This window comes from Anabrus simplex, chromosome X, assembly GCF_040414725.1.
Source record: "Anabrus simplex isolate iqAnaSimp1 chromosome X, ASM4041472v1, whole genome shotgun sequence".
Classification (NCBI taxonomy): domain Eukaryota; kingdom Metazoa; phylum Arthropoda; class Insecta; order Orthoptera; family Tettigoniidae; genus Anabrus; species Anabrus simplex.
Genome location: NC_090279.1, coordinates 42,782,977 through 42,796,718, shown reverse-complemented (window position 1 = coordinate 42,796,718; position 13,742 = coordinate 42,782,977). Strand labels below are relative to the sequence as shown.

The following is a 13,742-nucleotide window of genomic DNA, read 5'->3' as shown; positions in this document are numbered from 1 at the left end:
TAAGTTTCCTCCTTCTTATAACACACGGTCCTCTATGTAACACTTTGACTAGAGTAATCAGGATCATGATATTAATCCCTTAGGCATGAGATCACAGCTGATGATGCACATGCAATGGGCGAAACATGTCCCCTTAAATTAGTATGACAAGATGAAATTCTTAATTTTAAGAACCCAATGTGTATTGAATACGAGGATTTCAATAAACTTTTGTAACCTCGTTGAATTAATGTACATTTCAATATGGACCAGTCAAGAGATTTGTAACATATAATTATCTGAGGTTTTTGTAAACAACCAATGGAGTGAAATTAAAGTCCACTGTTTGTATCGGAGTTGAACCCTTCACACAAATATTATATTAATGTTGTGCAGGAAACTAACAACTCATATAAAGACTATTAATCCATAAATCAAGAAGGCCATCTTCTTGTCAGTGGATGACTGCACAATACTCCAATACTAGCGGACTGGAAATATTAGAAATTCTGTATCACCTCACAAATATAATTATGATGGCAGAACACCTTGGACTACTTCATCCTGGCACTCAACACTCTGAGAGATAAGTTTAGGATCTCTTCAGAAAGGGGAACAGAAAGAAGCCACACTCATACACATCTCAGGTGTTACATCGTGTCATACTAATTTATGTTTCGCCCATTGCATACGCATCATCAGCCGTAATCTCACGCCTGGGGGAATAAAAATCAGGATCCTGATTACTTTATGCAAAGTGTTACATAGAGGAATAATTAATGAGAAATACCAAAATGGTGCCTTTAACCCCGACATACCCCTTCCTTAAAACTAGAACAGATTATGCTGGCCCAAATCTAAAAAATTGTGTGAAATCAAACAAGACCAGACTGCCAGCTAATAAGGCTCTCTACTTAGACATGATACCCGATCTCACCACAACAACATTTCTCTCCGCACTTTATCAACTTAGTTCTCATAGAGGTCAACCCCTAAACATTTACAGCAATAATGGCACAAACTTCAATGGAGCAGCTACAGAAATCAAGGCCATCCTGCAAAATGTACCATTCTTGAAACACATACATCCACTCCCCAAAGCTAAATGATGAACCTTTTGACACTTCTTACCTAACTACATCCCCTTTCAGAAAACCAACTCTTCGCACAACTGCAGGCATGGGACTGATGTGGCATTTCATCCCTCCTCCAACACCACACTTTGGTGGAATCTAGGAAGCAGCTGTCATGAGTCTGATTTAACGCCCCAGACAAGTGATGGATTCTTATCGCTTCACATACATCCACTCACCAAAGCTAAATGATGAACCTTTTGACACTTCTTACCTAACTACATCCCCTTTCCTTATAGGAGAGCCAATTACTACACTCTCTGGTCATGATTATACTTCCTCTCTCATCACAACCTTGCCCACATGGCTATATTTTCAGCAGCTAACCCAGATCTCCTGGATGAGATGGTGAAAAGAATATCTCAATAAATGGGCAATGAAATACCCCATAGCAACATAGTGATAGTATGAAGTGGACGATGACAGTGATCAAATGTGCATCCTGGTAATGATGAATTATTCATGTAACGAATGTTCAGGTGAGTAATGGTGAACTTACAAGGTCTATTTACAAACACTATCCCTTACGAAGTATGAAACACAAAGGCAAGATAACTCTTCAATGGCTTATTTATTCATTGCATGTTTAAGTAATATTGTTCCGAGATTATCTGTGGAACGCCGAGAGGTGAAAGAAGGTGTCAGCATTAATGGGTCTATCTACGATATCAAAGATTAATTCAAACTTTAAAACAAAGGTTATATTTCTTTTCAGATCTCATATTTAACAAAATTCTTCACACGGTCAAGGAACAAAATATCAGGTACAAAATAGCAAACAAGAATAGAAATCCAAGTGTTGTAAATTACAAGTTTTGAGCTTCCAGCTCCAATTTACAAGTTTACAACGTCACAAATGTTGCGTTTGGTTAGATAATGAGAGATATCTCCCAAGACACAGTTCCAGAGCACCTTGCACCAAACGTTACACATACGGCCTTCCAAAGGCCCGACTGAGAATTGCACCAATATCAGACAAGAGTTTACATGCTCTTTAAATTCAACCAAGGATGCTGTGCTCCCAATTCCTTACAGCCTACTCAAGGAAACATTACACAAAACTATACAATTTCTGGCATCTCTAGGCACAACCTACAATTCCTTTACACAGCGGTATCTAGTACCCATACTACTCGGCCTTCATGGAAGAGAACAATAGGTTATATTACTGGTCCAAACTCAAAATGTATGCAGTCGTAAACTTGCACTCCTTGAAAACCAACTTTTGAAACCCTACTTGGGCTTGTGGCCCAATGATGCAGAGGCTAATTCTACACAACTGAGGTGACTCGAAAGAGAAGTTAATGAGTGATTTACAGAAGAAAAAGGTTACAAAATCGTAGTCACCTCGAGATAAACTGAAGGGGAATTCGAGAGGGTAACACACTCTCTATCCCCAATTTACAGTTTAAGTCTGAATGAAATTTTACATCAGCAGAATGAAAGCTTACATTTTTGAAAACAGATGATTACATAGTTACACATTAGAAGCTTCCCCTCCTGTGAGTTTAAGGAGACAGCTACAGATATAGAAAACTGGTGACCATTACCTGGGCTGACGTTCTGCCTGCCAAAGAATTAGGTCTCCTGCCTTAACACACACTCAGAAATTTGATGAGAATAAGACAAGGTAACTAGAAAAAGTTGCGGCTTTTATACCCGACGGGAGAGTTCGAAAAGGCTCTGGGCAAAATCTGACCACACCCTCTCATTTTATTTGATACTCAAAAAGTTACAAGAAGATTATGATTGGCTGAAAAATAAATACAGAAAATTTGTGATTGGCCAGACTTCAAAGCTGGCGGGATGAGAAGGAAGTGTTGCAAAACATTGAAGTATCAAAATAAATGAAAGTCAATTTAGTTGAATAAACTTATAAACCCAAAACTTCTTTAAATCAGTAATTATTCCACCTTGCACCAGAGTGCATGACCGTAGCTTTGTGTGGGGACATCCATGGAGAAAAATTCAAACTTTTTGATGTACACCAAAACAAAACAAAGAAATCCAGTCAGTTTAGGAAACGTTAAAATAACATACTCAGTTATTCAGTAGTGACATCTTCTGATCAATGTCCCAACTTTATGCATTAGTGGTTTCAAGTTTTGTTCGATAGATAGTGTTCCCTAAGGCGTTTCTTTTCAATGTGCGGGGTTGAGGTGCACCTCCCGGTACAAATATTATAAGTCACATTGGACTAGTACCATCACAGACCACATTAGGGAGAAAAAGAATATTTTTCACTTGCCAGGAGATGGCTACAATGTGTGTAGTATACAAGCAAACAATCACGGTAAACAACCATATCACCTGCAACTTGTATCAATAAATTACTGTATTATTTAGAAAACAATAAATATAATCAATAAGATAACAAAGGTGTTTCATTTGGAAACTACTAGTAAAATATTCTGTAACAGTAACAAAAGAATGTACCTTTCAGCTACTTTGTGTTCAAAACTAATTAACAAATTCAAAAGTATTAGTAGGAATGATACCAGCTACCAAATGACATAAAGTAGAGTTCTTTGGAATAATCCTAACTGCTACACAATTCATAACGCAAGATCGTGGAACAACTTGAAGGAAAAGTGAAAACTAGATATGTAAACAATCAATCTCATAAAAAAGTATATTATCGGTATGACTATCAATCATGTGCACTAAAAAGATGGATCAAACCCTGGTATCTGTTGAGCTATTTTCTATCCATTTCCATTATCTGACGATGGATTATCAAATTATATACATTACCTCAAGAGAGTCTTCCTGCGATGACTCTGGCTCGGTTAACTCTGATTTAACTTCTTCTTTCAGAGCTATCACTTCTGATACATGTTCAAAATTTTCCTGTGAAAATAAGAAATATTAGGTATGCTCATAACACACATCTACAAATACAGTCACCTACAAATGAGCATCTAAATTCATTAATTTCCAGTATTACAGTTACTTTCAGAATTTCACTAATGTTTAAGGAAGATTTCTGCCAGCAGAGGATTGTTATAACCAAAGGCTGTACTGAGAATGGTGTTACTATTCTTGCTCACTCCTTATGTCAGAGAAAGGATGAGACTGAGAACAAAATATAAAATGTCAAACGTTTTCTAGCCATACCAGAAGATATAAAATCAGAGATGGAGTGGGGGCTATCTCACACAGAATTTGGAAGGACGCAGCCATAGGCATAAACACTAAATTGTATGAACTGTTTTCATATGATCAATCATATCAATCAAATGATAAAAGTTGTCTGAACCAATTAGAAGCGTTACATTTCTAAATGATTTTTTGTTGTCGGCATAGAGTTTGTTTATAGACAGATTAAAATTACTTGAAATAATGGAATCACATTCTCTACTATGGTTTTGATGAGATCACAGGGGCTACATAAAACATTAATACTGTTCTGTTTGAAACAGCAAATTTCAAAGCTTCCAAGTGTAAAATAAAAAACATAAACATGAAAGAAGCAGACTTATCACAGTCATATAACAGTGAAAGATGTGATGTAACCCTAAGTCAAAGCAGCTAGAAATGAAATATTGCACTACTGTAAGCATGTTATCTAGTGTTCTGTGAGGAGCTGAGGGGATGAGGACACCGTCAGTGGAGAATTAGCAGTGTTGGAGTTAATATCTGCAGTTTTAGAAGATCTTTTATGATCTACAACGAGACATTTAAATTTCACTCTTAGATTCATAAAACCTTGTCAGCATTACAGGGGGGAGGGACTGTGATTAAAAGCTTATGTTCTCATGTCAATTAAGTAACTAATAAAAGTGAATTAAAGTAAAAAGTTCTAGAATATGCCAACTTAACACATTCAATACAGAAGAGAAGAGAAGCTGAACTAAGGAATGGATGAAAAGGATGCACAAAAAGGACAGGAAAATAATGACGAAGAGGAAAGAAAAAAATTTGTTTAATGTGCCTTAAGTCCTTAAAGTGTCAGAGCCCACTAAGAAGGGGCAGATAAAAGAAATCATTCTCAGAAATCATACATTCTAGAGCCCTTAGACATGGCTCTCTATATAACATAGAATCTGACCTGTATTTGAGGAATAAAATGAACATTTTTTTTGTTAGGGGCTTCATGCTGCACCGACACAGATAGGTCTTATTGTAATGATAGGATAGGAAAGGCCTAAGAGTTGGAAGGAAGCAGCCGTGGCCTTAATTAAGGTACAGCCCCAGCATTTGCCTGGTGTGAAAATGGGAAACCACGATAAAATGAACTAATCACTATTCTGTCTTTCTAGAAGAATTCAACATCTGAGCAAAATACTTATTTTGAGAGAATGTACTTTCAGATTTTGAGCTATTTCATTCCTCGTATGTCATAGGCAAATCTGCTCGTTCCTTAAAACACATAATAATATCTTCCAGCACATTGTGAGGGTAACCCAGAATAATCACACTTGTGTTGACATTTTGTTTAGGAGACTGGTGTATCCAGGCTCAAAAACACTAATGAAAGATTTGTGATTTAACTTCTTCTACACTAATTATGGTAGGAGTAATAATTTTTAACATGTGGTGCTAATACTGGTGCAGTAGTTTAGGAGGAAATTAGTTTTTTAAAGTACAATTGGCCAACCATCCTCTATTTTAATCAGAGGGGAAAAATAAAAAAGTGCAACCCCTAAACCAAAGTAATTTCGATACTGACAGTAAAAAGTACAGACTAATCCAAGCCCAACCTTAAGTTCCTAAGAGTTGGCAGCTTTGTGTAGTGCGTTGTGGTGTATTCCCAGACAAATAAGCAAAACAGAGTTGTACTACGCATAGATGCTCATTCAGCAATTGGTGACTGCTGGTGTTAATACTGAGGAAGCACATAGAAAATTATGCCCCTGCCCAACTTATTCAGCTATTAAGGGTTAATTTCTGACCTCTATAAAGTTATCTGGAATGAGACTTACAAGTGATGCAGTTGTTTTTCCTTCAAGCCAGGCTGGTTCCTCTTTGATTTTTGCTTCCAGGTCCATTTTGCACTGCAAACTGAAGTAGTTAGAAGGTACTGGTATGGTTGATTACTTCCACTGACCATACACTGAAACATAAGCCAGAAAACTATATTACCTTATTGATGTCATTGATACTTATGGTTTTTGTCAACAAACTAAGCAACAATTGTGTCATTTTATATGAACATCAATATTATGATCATACCAAAAAACCTGAAATTTTACATGACACTTGATATTATGATCATACCTAGAGGACCTCAAGTTTTCTATGACTGATACTTCAATCAAAGCTAAGGACCTGCAGTTTTATATGATTTCTAAAACAGTGATCACTTCCATAGGAAATATAATTTAACTTATCTATCGATATCAAGATCATAGTCAAAGGACCCCTGGTATTACATCACCGAGCTTGATAGCTGCACTATAAAGATAATTTAAAAGTCACCACCTTATCAATACAAGGTTTATTTACTTCAAAATTGGTAAATTAGGTCAAGACCGGTTTTGACCCCTAAGGGATCATCTTCAGTTGACACATATATAAAAAAGATATTTACAAAAACATCACATGTAAAATATTAATCTTTCAGTTAATCCAATGTTCGTGGGTACATCTTAGTTTTGAAAGTATATGTGTGAGATTTATAGGCTCACTATGTCTAAATTATTGCGTATATAGGTCCTATACTTCTTTACATACAGTGTCAAAATTATTACATTCAATATAATTTATCTATTTGATGAAAACCCTAGCAAATTGCTTTCTAAAATGGTAAAGTGTGTACATTTTTAGTTTAAAAGTACATGTTGTTTTTTACATGTTGTCATGTTACAATTTATATCACAAAGTATAAAATAAAATTATTCTTGCATTTGTGCACATTGATAATAGTGAGACTATTGTAGGGTCTTCAAAAATATACCGTTTTTTGAGGTATGTCACTGTATATCTGCTTTTTGAAATGTCAATAGCCTGATTACATTCTTATATATAAGTTATGAAATTTCACTTTTTATAGTTCGGTCTAATGGAAGAAACATAGAATAACCTTGTTAATGTAGATTCTTCATGACTAAAATGGTATATAGTACCTTATTAAAATAGATCCTTAATACTAAAATACAAGTATGTGGTACCTTCTGTGCTTGTTTTATATATTAATATAGGGTTTACATTTATTCACATTAGTTCTATGGTTTGTTACCATTTGTAAATTTATGGTCTAATATGAAGGCCAGTTGGAAATATTTGAAGTTAGTCTGATGGGAATGGTTCAATCCCTTGTTTATATTGTTTATTTTTGCCACTTGTTAGGTACAAGCATGGGATAATCTTGTTAAAATGAACTCTTCATAACTAAAATATTGATATATGGTAGTTTATTAAAATAAATTTTTGCATTAAAAGTGCCAATTTGTAGTGCTATATGTGCACATTTTTCAAACGTAAGATAGGGATAACATAGGTTAACAACAGTACTATGGGTTGTTACCGTTTGTGAGATTGTAATCTGATATAACTGGTCAGTTAGAATGTATGAAATGTTTACATAAATAGGACCGGATACATATTTATACTATACTGCTTTGCCTCTTTTTACAAGTGAATTACGTAGTGTAGTATAGTATTTGTTGCAATTTTGTAAGCTGCTGCTGTTGTTGGAGTTATCTTGAGATTCTGTATGTCGTTAAGAAAACATTTTCCTTCTTTTTGCATGTCGTTACCAGTTAAATGGGTGACTATCGTGAAATGGAGTACGTTTGAAATGTTGCACGTTTGTTGTGCAACTCTATCAAGACGCACGACATTTCAAACGTACTCCATTTCACGATCGTCACCCATTTAACTGGTAACGACACGCGAAAAGAAGAAAAATGTTTTCTTAACGACATACAGAATCTCAAGATACCTCCAACAACAGCAGCAGCTTACAAAATTGCAACAAATACTATACTACACTACGTAATTCATTTGTAAAAAGAGGCAAAGCAGTATAGTATAAGTATGTATCCGGTCCTATTTATGTAAACATTTTATACATTCTAACTGACCAGTTATATCAGATTACAATCTCACAAACGGTAACAACCCATAGTACTGTTGTTAACCTATGTTAACCCTTTCTTACGTTTGAAAAATGTGCACATATAGCACTACAAATTAGCACTTTTAATGCAAAAATTTATTTTAATAAGCTACCATATACCAATATTTTAGTTAGGAAGAGTTCATTTTAACAAGATTATCCCATGCTTGTACCTAACAAGCGGCAAAAATAAACAATATAAACAAGGGATTGAAATATTCCCATCAGACTAACTTCAAATATTTCCAACTGGCCTTCATATTAGACCATAAATTTACAAATGGTAACAAACCATAGAACTAATGTGAATAAATGTAAACCCTATTTTAATATATAAAACAAGCACAGAAGGTACCACATACTTGTATTTTAGTATTAAGGATCTATTTTAATAAGGTACTATATACCATTTTAGTCATGAAGAATCTACATTAACAAGGTTATTCTATGTTTCTTCCATTAGACCGAACTATAAAAAGTGAAACTTCATAACTTATATATAAGAATGTAATCAGGCTATTGACATTTCAAAAAGCAGATATACAGTGACATACCTCAAACAACGGTATATTTTTGAAGACCCTACAATAGTCTCACTATTATCAATGTGCACAAATGCAAGAATAATTTTATTTTATACTTTGTAATATAAATTGTAACATGACAACATGTAAAAAACAACATGTACTTTTAAACTAAAAATGTACACACTTTACCATTTTAGAAAGCAATTTCCTATTGTTTTCATCAAATAGATAAATTATATTGAATGTAATAATTTTGACACTGTATATAAAGAAGTATAGGACCTATATACGCAATAATTTAGACATAGTGAGCCTATAAATCTCACACACATACTTTCAAAACTAAGATGTACCCACCAACATTGAATTAACTGAAAGATTAATATTTTACATGTGATGTTTTTGTAAATATCTTTTTTATATATGTGTCAACTGAAGATGATCCCTTAGGGGTCGAAACCAGTCTTGACCTAATTTACCAATTTTGAAGTAAATAAATCTTGTATTGATAAGGTGGTGACTTTTAAATTATCTTTGTAGTGTGATACCAATCAATACAGAAATGAAGCTTATAGATAATAACTTGATAGCTGCAGTCACTTAAGTGCGGACAGTATCCAGTATTCGGGAGATAGTGGGTTCGAACCCCACTGTCGGCAGTCCTGAAGATGGTTTTCCGTGGGTTCCCATTTTCACACCAGGCAAATGCTGGGACTGTACCTTTATTAAGGCCATGGCCGCTTCCTTCCCACTCCCAGCCCTTTTCTGTGCCATCGTCGCCATAAGACATATCTGAGTTGGTGCAACGTAAAGCCAATAGCGAAAAAAAAAGGATTACATGACACCTTATATCGTATTAATAGCTATCTAACATACAGTTTTATATGCAACTGAACCCGCAACAAGATGACCTTTCTTGAAAATTCAGTGACTGTACGGTTTGCATATCACTCTGATCACCGGGGTCCATATACTGGAATCTTCCTACCATTTTTATCCTTTGCAATCGGCTTCAAAACTAACTGAACAAGTTCACAGTTCTTTGAGATGTGTTCTATCAAAATTTTCCTTCTCAGGATCAAATTCTCTCAAACAATTCTCCTCTCATTAAACTTATTCACTATCTCTTTATTTGAGACATGTTCTATCAAAATGATCTTCAAGAACTTCTGATAACACAGCATTTAAAAGGATTCAAACTCTGTTTTTCTTGGCACCAGTTATTATCTGTGTTTCACTTACATATGGTGTCATACTCCATATTCAGTGTAAACATAATTTTAAAAGTTTTTAATCTATTCAACCTAAAGAACGTGACGGAGAACAGATGGGAATTTAGGCTGGATTCAGTGATGATATTTATCGATATTGAGAAGGCATATGTCAGTGTACCATGGCAAGTGGTCTCGGATGCATTGATAAAAAAGAAGGCAGGGAGAGGTGAAGAACATATTATAAAAGCCATGAACGAAAAGTGAGTAAGTAGTATGAATACTAAGATAGGACAAACAAACTGGTTCAAAGTAGAAACAGAACTTCAAAATGGATGTGTTTTATCCCCTCCAATCTTAATTACAATCATTTATGAAATCCATACGAGTATACAACAAAAAAATGGGAAACAAGGAGGCAAAGGCCTCACTCTTTACAGATTAGACAGTAATATGTGGAGAAGATGAAATGGAAGGACAAGAACAAGATAATGTAAGGAATCAGGAGATGGAGGAATATGGAACGAAAATCAGTGTGGAAAAGAGTACGATAGTAGTGGTGACGAGAGGTAATAGAGAAGGAATTGGGAATATTGAAGTAAATGGAAGACCATTAGAAGTTGTGGAAAGCTTCAAGTATTCAGGGAGAATAATTGAAGAAGATGGGAAAATAAATTAAGAAACTGGATAGAGACTTGAACAAGCTAATGAGTTTTACCAATGTGTGAGATGTATAGTCTGTAACTGGGACATCCAACGGAATGCAAGAAAATTTTGCACCCAATGTATTACACACCATGGACAGCAAAAATACATGAACGCAGAATGCAAGAGGCCAAGATGAAATTCTTTAGAGAAATAATAGGGAGGGCATAAAGGGATAAAGTCAGAAACATAGAAATGAGGGAGTGAAATGGATTCCCTGAACTGAAAGGCAAGATAGAGACACATAAGCTGAAATGGTATGGACACATGATGAGAATGGAAGAGGATAGAGTTCCACAGTAACTATTTACAGAGAAAGTCATAGGAGAATGACATCGGAGAATGCCCAGAAACTGGTGAATGGATACGGTAAGGAGAGTACAGAGAAGAGTGGAGTAAAATTAGAAAAAATATTCAAGGAAGGAAACGAGTGGTGGAGAGAGAAAAAGTGAGGAGGTTCTTGATTCACATTTCTACCCAGAAGACTGGAAATGGAAAATGAAGAAAATTCTGTTGAAATGAAGACAAAAGTTTATACAATACTGCTATCAGCTCATTTCATCGAACAATGCCAGCAAACTTTACTTAAGTGCCTTTTCTTTATTTTTCTATGCATGTCATGTCTAATGACACAACCAAGTGGTGTTTAACAGAGAGCCCCTTGTAGGGAGTTCCATGTCAAACAAGTGGTTTAAATGTTCAGCAGTTTTTATTGTTTCGCAGGTGGTACGAAAATTGTCTATGTTGAATACACACAATATTAAACAGAAGGAAGGATCCACCTTTCAATACTCCGTTTTAAGTTGAACCAAATAGAGGTTACAACTTGTTCGTTTGAGACTGGTTTCAACACATTTGAAGTGTCATCATCAGCCAATTGGCAAAGCAGTGCAAAAATTAAGTCATAAATGTCTAAAAACAATTAACAAAGTGATCACAACTTAACAACGGAGTATTGAAAGGTGGATCCTTCCTTCTGTTTAATATTGTGTGTTTCTCTATTCAATACGGGAAAATAATGAAATTTTTAACTTTATATGTTGAATACCTCGAGTAGTGCCCCAGAGAATTCATTTCACCCAATTGCAGTGTTCATTAGTCACTTTGTGATATTTTACTGTAAATGTAAACATACTGCACAAACAATGAATACTACAATTTCTCCTACAGGTAATACAAGCTTCGTTCCTGTGGCTAATTTTGTCGATTCTTACACATTGCCAGGGAACAGATTTCTATGTAGGCTATAAAGGAAACTATGCTCAATTGTATTTTGTATATTTTACTATAGGGGACAATACTGAACTGTGCCGTGTTTACTTGTTCTGAATACCGTTTACAGTTTCCACAGCCAGAATTTATTCCTGAAGATTGTTCTTCCATTCCTGAAAGCAGTTTAATGTTGCACTAACAACTCCAAGGTAAAGGGTTAAGATTAGGTATGCAGTGGCATTAATTAAGGTTAATTAATGATAAAATGGGGAAAGCACGGAAACGTTTTTCAGGGCTGCAGATACTAGTATTCGACCCCATGCAATCTCACCACCACTCACTCCTGAAAATCATTTACACAGCAATAAATCAGAGAGACAGCCTACTGTAACCTAAATCATCACAAAAAAATTATCAGAAATAGCTGCTGCGGGGTATTGATGTGATACAGAAGAATCTCTATAACAACACTGATAAAACAAGATACAGATATCCTAAATGGAAACCTCTCAAGAATTTGAACCCTACTTCCATATGTCGCATCATACAGAGTAATGAACAACTCAACATTCACAGCCTCACTATAAAATTGCACACAGAGGTAAATAACACAGCAAAACAATATCGGTAATTAAAATTACACACTAAATATTGCAATTTTTTGTCTAACTACCATCCGCATTTCTTGATCTGCGTTGCTCTTCAGAAAAAAAAATCCTCATTCCACCAAATTTAGATACATGATAGATTGCTACTACACACAACTTGCAGGCACTTGCAACGCAAAGGCTGGGAGTTTTCTAAAGCAAGCTAGTTATATGCGTATTCATTTTTTATGCTTAATTAAAAATAAAATTTAAGAAAATTAATAACTTTAAATATTAAAAATATGTAGAATGCTGAAACTGAGAAGGATTAATATTAAACTTCTAATATTCTCATTTAAGATCTATGCATTTAGCAAATGTACATTATTGAACTTGAACATTACCGACAATATGTTAGAGGTTGTGGACGCAGTGTAAAAAGACATAAAACACAATTCCTCAATGAAGAAAATCCGTAGCTTCCTTAGCGGAATAAGCTGTAGAATTGGCCTTATACAACAACATACCAGCCACTTAAAACAAAACCCTATATTTGAATGTTGTTTAATCACTTAAAACAAACTCTTGAAGAACAAATTTGATTTGTAACAGTCAGTAGAACAGGCTGAATTTAGGAAAGGATGTATTACTTGTGACAACTACAGAGTGTGAGACACTTCTTCCGCTACTTGAAATGGGAATGGGCTTGTTATATCACACAGTTCCAATACTTGTAATAAATCACACTGTAACACTCATATATACTAAAATACACAACTGTGGGGAGAGTTGTAGTTGAACACATTCGTAATGTCTACAATCGTAGTATGAGACACTTACTGAAAAGGGCACTGGCGGCACTGAGTGCAATATCCCGCTCACGGGTGGCCCAGATGGGTTGTGCAGTAGATGTTAGTTTTCACTCGTCCTGCTCGTGACGTCATCACGGGAGCACCGTGACTGTGTAGCATACAACCGCATGTGTATCTCATTTCATTGTTTATGTATGTCTGTCTTATAAAGAAAAGATTTCCACGTAATAACTATACGTAATTTCTTTCCGTATATTGCTGTTGGTTTATACAGTGGCCTACTGTATTTTGCGTAGTGTGTGTGTGTGTGTCTTAGTTCGTTTTTCGTGTAGTGAGGTACACATATTTTCTTTTCGTTAGTTGCGTGAACAGTGTAATAGTAGCTGGAGTGAAATTTATGTGTTCATTGTACAGTATCATTGCGATAGAAAACTGTGCCGTTAATGATTCACCGACCGAGCTCGATAGGTGCAGTCGCTTAAGTGCGGCCAGTATCCAGTGATTTGGAGATAG

General features: G+C 35.3%; 1 long non-coding RNA gene across 1 annotated transcript; it reads right to left on the bottom strand.

The window, feature by feature from the left end:
• Nucleotides 1-3,866: 3,866 nt before the first annotated feature.
• LOC137503175 (uncharacterized) lies at nt 3,867-13,310 on the bottom strand. The gene is made up of 3 exons (XR_011019086.1): nt 13,258-13,310; nt 6,038-6,168; nt 3,867-3,962 (listed from the first exon to the last, which is right to left on the bottom strand). It is a non-coding gene; the product is annotated as an uncharacterized lncRNA (long non-coding RNA).
• Nucleotides 13,311-13,742: the final 432 nt, after the last annotated feature.